Raw genomic sequence first — 10,791 nt, forward strand, 5'->3', positions numbered from 1 at the left:
CCTGCAAGCAAGAAAGCAGAAAGACACTGAGGAATAAAATGAAGAAGCAGCTGCAGGGGGCATAGGGTGTGGCAGCTGCGCCGCCCCCCCCCCCCCCACTCCTCCCAGCATTACTACACACACACTCCACCCTCTTCCCACAGGGCTGTGGCATCCTGGGTAAGGCCTTTGACACACCCCCCCCCCACACACACACACACCTTCTGACTCTCCAGTGGACCTCAGTTTCCTCACCTGGCAAGTGGAATGAAAATAGAGCATCTTCCTCTAGGGTTTTGGTGACAGATTACCCAAAACACCTAGCCTGATGTCATCATGAGCTGGTCTTACTCTAGAAATAACAGGAGTCTGATGGGAAGAAACTTTTCTGACCTGATTTCCCTGTAGGACTCAAGGCTAATAGGCATAAGGTAGAACCCTGTTGGGTTGAGGTGGCTGATTGTTTTGCTTTTCAGTGACTTTGATATTTTAAACCTCAAAGTCACTGTGAACCTAATAGGAAATCTAACTCGAGTGGCTCTCTGCGGTGGCCCTCTTTGACAAGGATCAGGGTTTACAGCTATTCCTCTGAGTACCCCAGCATACCCCCTGGAAGCTGAGGTAGGCCTCACCCAGGCCAGATGAACCGCAGCAGCTTCAGGCCTCCTAGCACCTGGACATCACAGGCTGCTCTCCCCAGCTCCAAGCCACAGAGTGCGGAGACACCTTCAGCACTGACTTGGTTTTTGTTTGTTTTGTGCTGGTCTTGGGGCTGGAACTCAGGGCCGGGGAATTGTACCTAGGCATTTTTTGCTCAAGACTGGTGTTCCAACACTTGAGCCACAGCCCCACTTCCAGCTTTTTTGCTGATTAACTGGGGATAAGAGTCTCATGGACTTTCCTGCCTAGGCTGGCTTTGAACCATGATGCTCAAATCTCAATTCTTGAGTAGCTCAGATAATAGGTGTGCCCGACTTTCAGCACTGTTCGATGTGCTAATGTGCTGTTGAATTATTGGGATTTATCTACTTTTAATCAAGATAAAACAATGAAACTTCCCCCATGGCCAACTGATGCACATACTGGTCTGGCAAACTACCAGGCTGACCAGAAATAAGGGTAAAGTTTTATCTGCATGCTGGTGGACATCCACAGGTAGTTCATGACCTTGCTATTGAGAACAGCATCTGAATCTGTACTACATCTCCCTCCTATGTCCTCCTTCCCAATGTCACCATTGAATAACAATTTCATGGAGTGTCTAATTCAAGGAGAAGACATCTCCATTACATACTAATTCTGCTTTCTAGTGGCTGAAGGAGGACCACAATGTCCTGTGGTCTGTACCAATTCAATGTAGACAGCAGAATGTCCACAGTCTTGGTGAGAAGAAAGAGGGAAGAAGACCATCTCAAGGCAAAGGAGCAAAACAAAGGAACTAGTTTAGAACTGACAAAATTTGGTAAGAAAGACAAAGAGATATGAGAAAGAAAGAAGGGAAGAAAGAAAGAAAGAAAGAAAGAAAGAAAGAAAGGAAGGAAGGAAGGAAGGAAGGAAGGAAGGAAGGAAGGAAGGAAGGAAGGAAGGAAGGAGAGGAGAGGAGGGAGCCAGAAAACCCTATGAAGGTAGCCAGACAAACAATATCCCTAAACTGGAATCAAAAACAAATACAGCCTAGAGCTGGTGGCTCACACCTGTAAACCTAACCTAGCTACACAGGAGACTGAGATCTGAGGATCTTGGTTCCAAGCCAGCCCAGTTAGGAAAGCCAATAAGGCTCTTATGTCTAATCAACCAGTAGAAACAGAGCTGTGGGTCAAATAGAGTTCCTGTCTAGAGTGAAAAAGCTCAGGGACAGTGTCCATGACCAGGACTAACCAGCACAAAACAAACACAACAAACAAACACCCAAAAACCCAAAACACAGTAACAAAGAAAAGCTGATCATTTGCAAGACGTGAATAAAGACAAAAAGAGTAGTAATGCGAATGAGTTGCTCACAAGTGGTTGGGGAAACTTAAAAGGGACCACAGGACAGAGAAGGCTGCAACCCAAGATTAGGCCGGACATTTGTCACAACAGCTGAGCCTCAGGTGAAAGCCTGGGAATAAAGCCAGGAGAAGAGACTAAGGCCAGTGTGGCAGGTACAGGACCGCTGTGGGGAGGGCTGAAGAACAGGGAGCAGAAAGAGGAAGCCAAGAGAAGTCCTTCTCATAGGAAGGTAGAGCCCAAAGGGAAAGATTCCCAATAGAGGATGTCCTTTCTCAAGGAGTGGTTGTGCCTCCGCTCTGGTGCAGAATGTTGTGAAACCGCACTTAACTTTCGTTCCCCTTTCCTTGAGCTGAAGAGGGAAGGTGCTAAGCAGGAGGCAGGCTGCGGTTGTATGGCTGCACCCCATGTGTGTGGGCCCTGGCCACTGTTGCCTCGTGGGCCCCTTCCTCTTCTCTAAAAAGAGAAGAGTAAGAAATACATCTCAAGATTCTGTTGATACACAGGCAAGCCTATGAGTAGTACATATTCAAACATTTGCTTTGATCTAAGGATTCTGGTTTTTCCATCTTGCATTGTAGAAAACATGAGAGCTTTTTTTTTTTTTTTGCATGGGTGAGGGGGTCTTTCACAAGTGTTGTGGGCACTGTGACAGCCACACCAAACTGATAACACAGACCTGGATAACTATACTATAAACTATACAGAGATCCAGTTAAATATGTATAGTAATGCAAACCAGGCGAAGTACATTCCAATAATGGTGACTGGATCATAGAAATCAAGAATTTACAGAAAGAATGGTTTCTTAGGACTCTCCTTTAATGCATAATGATTATTCTCTTAGACACTATTCCATTATATAGAAATATAAAATATATATTATTTGTGACATATATAATGTATAATATATAATATATGACACATAATGTATGACCTAACACAATCTGATGATATATATCATATATGACATATATGTGTCACATATATAAGATGTATCATCTATTACTATTCCATTCCATATATATTATATATTACAGATGTAATGGAATCATAATATATTACTATATAATATATATTTATTATATTATATATTAATAGTATTATATATAATGTAGTAGTAATATATACCATATATATTGTTTTCATTAGGTATTGATAACACACTTTCAGATCCATAAAATTCCTCAAAAGGAACTTTTATTGTCCTCATTCTACAAATGAGCATATGAAGCACAAAGACTCAAAGACCTTGTCTAAATAGCATTTCGAGTCTATTATAACCATCATGCTAAGCTGAGGAAGTCTGTCTAAAATATCATGGCTCCACAAGTGAAAACACTGCTTTCCTCAATCATTTGGTTGTAGCTTTTTTCATTTCATTAGGTAAAAATATATTTACTCTGCCTCTACTTTGTGCCGGATACGAAGGTAGGCCCAAGGCAAGAAAGCAGACCTGGCCCTGGCCCAAATGTAGCCTGCTCTCTAACAATAAATGCAGACATCAGAAAAGGACAACCTAAGTTGAACACAGCAAACTGGAGTTGGTCCTGCGAAGTTCAAAGTGTCATCAATGTCCCTAAATGGACACCAGTTGACTCTGGGCCTCCAAGAGCTCTTTCCTGAGAAATTAAAATTTAATTCAAGACCTCAAAAATGAGTGACAAGGTAAACAATGGAAGCCTGGGAATCCTAGGCAGAGACCGGTATGCTGGGTCAGGTGCACCAGATATAAAAATATGCTTGGAGCCTACCTACTCAGGAGGCCGAGATCTGAGGATCACGGTTCAAAGCCAGCCTGGGCAGGAAAGTCTGTGAGACTCTTACCTCCAATAAACCACCAGAAAACTGGAAGTGGCACTGTGGCTAAAGTGGTAGAGCGCTAGCCTTGAGCTGAAGAGTTGAGGGACAGCGTCCAGGCCCAGAGTTCAAGGGGGAAAAAAATGCTTGGAGAAACTTCTAGCATGAAAAGAGAAGGAGCTTAAGAGGAGGCACTACTATGAGACAGAGGCAGAGAACACATGACCAGAGGAGAGCACACTGGGAGAGCAACAGCGTTCTCATCACTAGAGCCATGGAGGATAGGTCTGCAGGGCAAACTAGGTAAGCCATTTATAATGTTCCCAAGGGCCCTTTACTGGACTAGACCTGTGTAGGGGGCTCAGGTTCCCATAGGATAACCGGAGCCCAGGTGAGGCTACCATGGCTGAGTCCTGTAAGAACTGCCTTTTTCTGGTCAAAATAAAGAAGCACCGAGAAGATGGCTAGGTGCAAGACATGTCCTGCCCTATAGGACAACACCATGATAAAGATCCCTCTTCCTGATGATCTCCCCTTGCAGACAGATAGAGGGGGAGAAGGCCTTTCAGTTCACAGACGGCCATCTTCTAGAACTCTAGGACGGTAGGTCAAAAACCAGATCATCTATGGATTCAGACTATCTGTTCTTTCCTTCCTGGGTAGTAACAACCCAGTTTTACATGTAGGAACACTGTGTAAGAATCCTGGAAACACAAAGCACATTTGAATCCTGACCTAGGATCTACTCATTCACTCACCATTCACTCATTGGGGCTTTGTGGGACCCAATGTTACATTCTGAGAGAAGTTATCCTCAGTTGTTCACAGTCACATTAGCCTTGATTCAAGGTGTCCTAACGACTTGCCACAGTGAGAGCTGAGCTCAGTGAAAGAAGCCACACATGCCAGAGCTCACCCAGTGTGAAGTATGAACCCATTTATGCGACATTTTAGAAAATGCAAACGAATATGACAGAAAGCACGCCACAGGTTCTCTGGGGCTACAGGCCAAGGACAAAGGGAGAGAAAGATTGCCAGATGCAGGAGGAATCTTTTGGGGGGTGAGGAAATTGTCTCTATCTAGATTGTGACAGTGTCATAGCTGTGTCCATCTGTTGAAATTCATTAACTTGTACTTAGATACAATTTATTATACATAACCTCAATAAGGTTAATTTGGTTGGGTTTGTTGTTTATTTTTAGTGATGCTACTCCTAGGGCTTGAACTCAGGGCCTGGGGACTATCCCTTGGCTTTTTCAGTCAAGGATGAGGCTTGACCACTTGAATAACAGCTCCACTTCCAGCCTTTTCTTTCTTTTTCTTTTTTCTTTTTCCGGTCCTGGGGTTTGAGATGAGAGCCTGGGCACTGTCCCTGAGCCTCTTTGTGCTCAAGGCTAGCACTCTACTACTTGAGCCACTTCTGGCACTGTGGAGTATTATTGGAGTAGTTTATTGGAGACAAGGGTCTCATGGACTTTTCTGCCTGAGCAGATCTCAGATCTCAGCCTCCTGAGTAGCTAGGATTCCAGGCACTCAGCCACTTCCAGTTTTTTTGGTGGCTAATCAAAGGTAAGAGTCTCATAGACTTCCCTGCCTGGGCTGGCTCTGAACCATGATTCTCGGATTCAGGCTTCCTCAGTAGCTAGGATTACAGGTGTGAGCCACTCGTACCCACTCTGAAGTTAATTTTTTAAGCAGTAGGGAAAGGAAAAGCAAGAAATTCATTACAAAACAAAACTGTCCACAACACTGTCCACATCACAGAGAGTATTAAAGGGGGCTTGTGTTGCCTTCAAACTGAATACATGAATGATAATGTTAGTGTGCTTCTGCATGAAGCTGAAAATGTTGCTGTTTTCTTACTGCCATATTTGATAGATAAAAACAATCCTCTTTTAAAAGAATGCATTTTGGAATAGGATAATGCCTAACATCATCATTGATATTTTTATTAAGTCAAAAACAAACGTCATGCCGAATGATGAACTTCTACAGCTATTTCTATTAGAACACAAAGAAAAATCTATGGTGTTTATTATGTTTCCTGGAAATTCTCAAAGCTAATATACCAAATCTAAGAGAGTTTTACTATTAGGAGGAGAACATTTTTTCCTCTTTTTCTCACCCTTCATTTCTACTTCCTTTTTATAGATGTTATTGTAAACCCAAAAGAGAAACACGTGAAGGCTCTAAGAGCTAAATAAAAAGGTTCAATATTGTACTGAGACATGGTTCTATAGAAACAATAACCTTCTTGTAGACACCACCCTCTTAGAGAACACATTCCATTAGCAACAAAAACATAAAATAGACACTAAAAGGCAGACAACAAACTGGGCAAATGCATTTATTACAAATATACACAAATTATATTCTTTTTTTGATCTATAAAGTGCTTGTACAAATCAATAAGGCTAAGATCGCTGCAGAGAAACAGAGCAAGAGTCCCAACAACCACTTCAACAGGAAGTACAAATAGCTGGTGAGACATCAAGCAAAGATCAAAGACACTAGGCTTTTTGAAATGCTAAGTTATCAACCAAAGCTTGCTGCCTGTTTTGAAAGTTGGGTCTTCTCAAATACAGTAAGGCCTGCAATTGTGAAGTCGTCTCATGAACCACAGTGTACACTAGATGGAATCATTTGGGAAAGCAAGTTACTTTTTATTCCTGAGTTATTTTACTTTATAATATTTACCTTTTAGGAAGTCAGACCTATTGATTTCTCCTTTGTGTGCTTCTTTCCTAGAAAGTGCTGTTCTATCAGTATTGAATTCTGTGTTACTGTTTGTGTTTTCCTTGCATTCCTCCATTGTAACCTAGGGTATCTTAGTGAGAGAGTGTCAAAAAATTTAAAAAAGTATTTCTTCATTTTTACAAATGGTGCAAATTTATTGATTTGTGAAGGTGTCTCTGTGACAGGCTATGGTCTAGATATGTTTGGAACTTTGGCGAATTCTATATCTGTTGTATTGAAGCAGCTAGATAAGAAGTGAGTGCTGTGGGTTGTGGTGTGTTGAGGTGTGTTATAGTGTGGTGTGATGTGTGATATGTAGTGTGTGGCTCTGGATCCAGACTTCCCGGAGACGCCTGTGTGAGTTTCATGCCTTGGGCCATCTTGCTTATCTCTGTGTGCTTTTTCTCCATTTTATAACACAGGGCTAGGCTGTTTCTGTCGTGTAGTGTTGGTTATATATGTGAAATCCTTAGTATGGCTGATATGCTGTACCTATTAAAGAAGTATTCATAATTGCTCACATGCCAGAACCAAGGTTTGAATGATCTTAGCTCTAATTTCTTTGTGAAAAATATTGAATGAAACAGTCTTCTTTGTTTTTTTTTTCCTTTCAATTTTCCTTTTTCTTTTGATGTTTCTAATTTATTTGACTAGAGTTTGAACTTAGGGTCTCACTTGGCCTTTTCTGTTCAAGGCTGGCACTCCACCATTTAACACAAGTTTTCAATTCCAGCTTTTTGTTGGCTAGTTTGAGATAAGAGTTTCAAGGTTTTGCTTGGTTGGAACTGCAGTCTTCAGAGCTCAGCCTCCTGAGTTCTTAGGAATATAAGTATGAGCCATTGGCACTCAGCTCTAATTTGTTTATTTATTTATTTTTATTTTTTGGTAGGTCATGGGGCTTGAACTCTGGGCCTGGGTGCTATCTGTCAGCTCTTCAGCTCAAGGCTAGTGCCCTACCACTTGAGCCACAGCGCCATTTCCAGTTTCCTGGTGGTTTATTGGAGATAAGAGTCTCATGAACTTTCCTGCCTGGGCTGGTTTTGAACTGTGATCCTCAGATCTCAGTCTCATTAGTAGCTAGAATTACAAGCGTTGAGCCACTGGCACCTAGGTGGTGGTGGTGGTTCTTCTTCTTTTTCCTCCTCCTCCTTCTCCTCCTCCTCCCCTCCCTCCCCCCCTCCTCTTCCTCCTCCTCCTCCTCCTTCTTCTCTTCTTCTTCTTCTTCTTCTTCTTCTTCTTCTTCTTCTTCTTCCTCCTCTTCTTCTTTGATAAGTTTTCACTCAGTAGCCCAGGCTGGCCTTAAGTCTAGATCCTTTTACCTCAGCCTCCTGAATGCTGGGATTCCAGACATATTCTACCATGCCCAGTTTTGTTTACAATTTTAAAATAAAACTAAAGAAAAAAGTTCATAGAACCACAGAACCATCAAATCCCAGATCAAAAGACAGAGCTCTTAGAGTTCCTCAAGATTATGATTTGATTTCTTGCTTTTCTTTTTCTTTGTTAGTAACAGGACTTTAAGCGCAGACTGGCTTTCATTATATAATGGTGTTAAATCTGGCATTTGTTGTCACCATATAACTGTGCCTTAAGTCTCTATGTCACTGCGGACCCCCTCCTTCACACTGGGGTGCCTTTGAGTCTCCGGTGGCACCTCCCCTGGGAGGACTTCCAGGGTCTCTGCCCAGGCAAGTTAGCTACCTGCTCCTCTGGGTGTCCACAGCTCCTTCCATTTATAAACTCATGTGGTCAGTTGCCATGATTTTCCAGGTTATCATTTGTTGATGTCAGTGTCCCTAAATAGGCCTCCTGGACTGGTTCGTTCAACACGCGGTGGTGGTGGTGAGCAGGGAGCAAAGGCAATGATCTGTACTTCCTGCCCTGAGGCAGCTCTCAGCCAGTAGGACCGATCGATTATTTCCTTAGCAACTGCAATTCTGTGTTGAAAGTGACTTGACAATACTCATGGGTTTGATGGTGCTATTTAGGAGACTCACTTGCCTGGCTGGGAGGAAGGCTATATGTACTTGGCTGGAGGGTAAATTATGCGTAGGCAGTGGGAATGGGGATGGGTGCCATGAGAAGAGCAGCAAGCTACGTTCAGTGAATGGGTCTGCATGGCTAGAGAGCCCGAGCTGGAGAATGGCAACAAGAGCTACGTGTGGGCTCAGTAGAGAGACCCGGCTGTGCATGCTAAGGAATGTATACTGATTCCATGTGTTACGGGGCTGGGGTTGTAGCTCCAAGCACTTGCCTAGCATGCATGGACACGAAAGAAGGACAGGAGGAGGAGACATCCGGAAGATGGCCCAGTAGACAAGGGGACGTTAAGATCTGGAGCTCAGGGAAAGGTCTGAGATGGAAGTGAGGATTTGAGGGTTATCTGAGCATACCTCAAAGCCAATAGGGAGATTTCCCAGATAAAATACATCAAGTGGAAAGAGAAGGAAGTTGAATCTGGGACTCTGGGCAAGGCTATAGAAGAAAAAGACTGAGAGTAAGAAGAAAGTAGAATCCTCACTACCCCGTGGTAGTGCAGGAGGTGAAGAGAGTTAAGGTCGCCAAGAAGTCAGATCAAGGAAGAACTGGAAAGTTCCCAGTAAATATGGCATCAAGGCGCACCATAGTGACCACTGCCAAGAATCTCCACGTAGACAGACATCACCCTGCAAGCAGCAAAGAAACGAATGCAAAAGGGAGACCAAAACATGGAAATGGCAGTTGTATGCTATTCTCTCTAGCAAATTGGCTACGAAGGGGATTGAGTCCCTGGTCCATAAAAGACATTCAAATATGTACTACTTAAACAAGAAACGAGGCCGTGAATTGTGGAATAACAGAATAATGAGTTGGAGAAGACTTGTGTTTGTAAGCATTTCATAACTCATTGATTATGTCAAAAGAGGATGCACAGGACTGAGAGAAGGGAGAAGCATGCAGCTTGGAAGGAAGAACAAATGAACGTGCATGTAGCAGGCAAAAGGAGGGTGGATGGGGTGAGACCTAGGGGTGGGATACTGGGATATATGCCCCCAAATAGAGAGCAGTTTACAAGTTAAGAAGGGAGCTGCTTACTGAGGAACTAGACAGAGGAAAGTAGCATCAGCTGTATGAATACAATATACTAGATATCACACCAAGAGGAGAGGTATTATTGTACTAGAGCCATTTATTACTCTGGGTTGTGCTCACATGTTGTAATCTAATTGTAACTAGATGTAATCTAATGGTGAGTATTCAAGGCATGTGAAAAACAACAACATCTAAGTGTCCTCCCATTATTATTATTGACTGAAATAATGTGTAGTCAATTTTCTGGAAGCAGAGACTACTTTTTCCATCATTAACCACACAAGATATCAAGAAAGTAGTTAGACCGGTTTAGTGACTCAAGCCTGTAATCTTGGCTACTTTGAATGTGGGTGATCACAGTTCGAGATCAGCCCATGCCAGGGTGGTCAGAGTGCTTGAACTCAAGGCCTGGGCACTGTCCCTGAGCTCAAGGCTAGCACTCTACCACTTTTATCCACAGCTCTAACTTCTGGTTTTCTGGTGGTTAACTGGAGATAAAGAGTCTCACAGAACTTCCTGCCCAAGTTGGCTTTGAACTGGGATCCTCAGATCTCAGCCTCCTGAATAGCTAGGATTATAGGCATGAGCCTCCAATGCCCAGCTTGTGAGTCTATACCTCAACCAATGGCTGACAACAATGTTGAGTGCCCTGTAGGGCACATGGGCAGCAAAGATGGCGCTGAGAGGGTCGAGTGGGCAGAGCCCGAGTTGTTTATGTTTAAATATAACTGGGTACCACAAGCTCAGTGTGTAAACAGCTCGCGGACATCAGGGAAAGTATAGAAAGCTTAGGCGCACGATAGGGTGACCTCTACAGTGATTGGTTGGTTCCTTTTCCTTCCCTTTCATGCCACGCGGTTTTTTGCTTTAAAAAGTGCTTGCTGTGTGGTGATAAACGAGTTCCTGCTTGACTTGACTGCCAGCTGCATCTGACTGTCTCTGGGGCCAGAGGAGGCTGGGGAGCCGGTGAGGGGCGCACTTACCTTTGGACCCCGTCCGTCTTCAGCCTGACGGAGGAAGACCCAATATTACCCCAGTGGTAGAAGCACAGTGGCTGTGTCCATTGTGAGCACCTGTCATCTCCAGCAATGCAGAGAAGCACAAGTTAGGAGAATCAGAGTTCAGGCCATGGAGTTGAAACTACACACTGAAAACTTACTGTCATAAAAAGGGTATTGGAGATGTAACTCGTGTGGTAGAGCATCAAGCTCAAG

Source organism: Dipodomys spectabilis, unplaced genomic scaffold (genome assembly GCF_019054845.1).
Source record: "Dipodomys spectabilis isolate Male_0828 unplaced genomic scaffold, ASM1905484v1 ptg000001l, whole genome shotgun sequence".
Classification (NCBI taxonomy): domain Eukaryota; kingdom Metazoa; phylum Chordata; class Mammalia; order Rodentia; family Heteromyidae; genus Dipodomys; species Dipodomys spectabilis.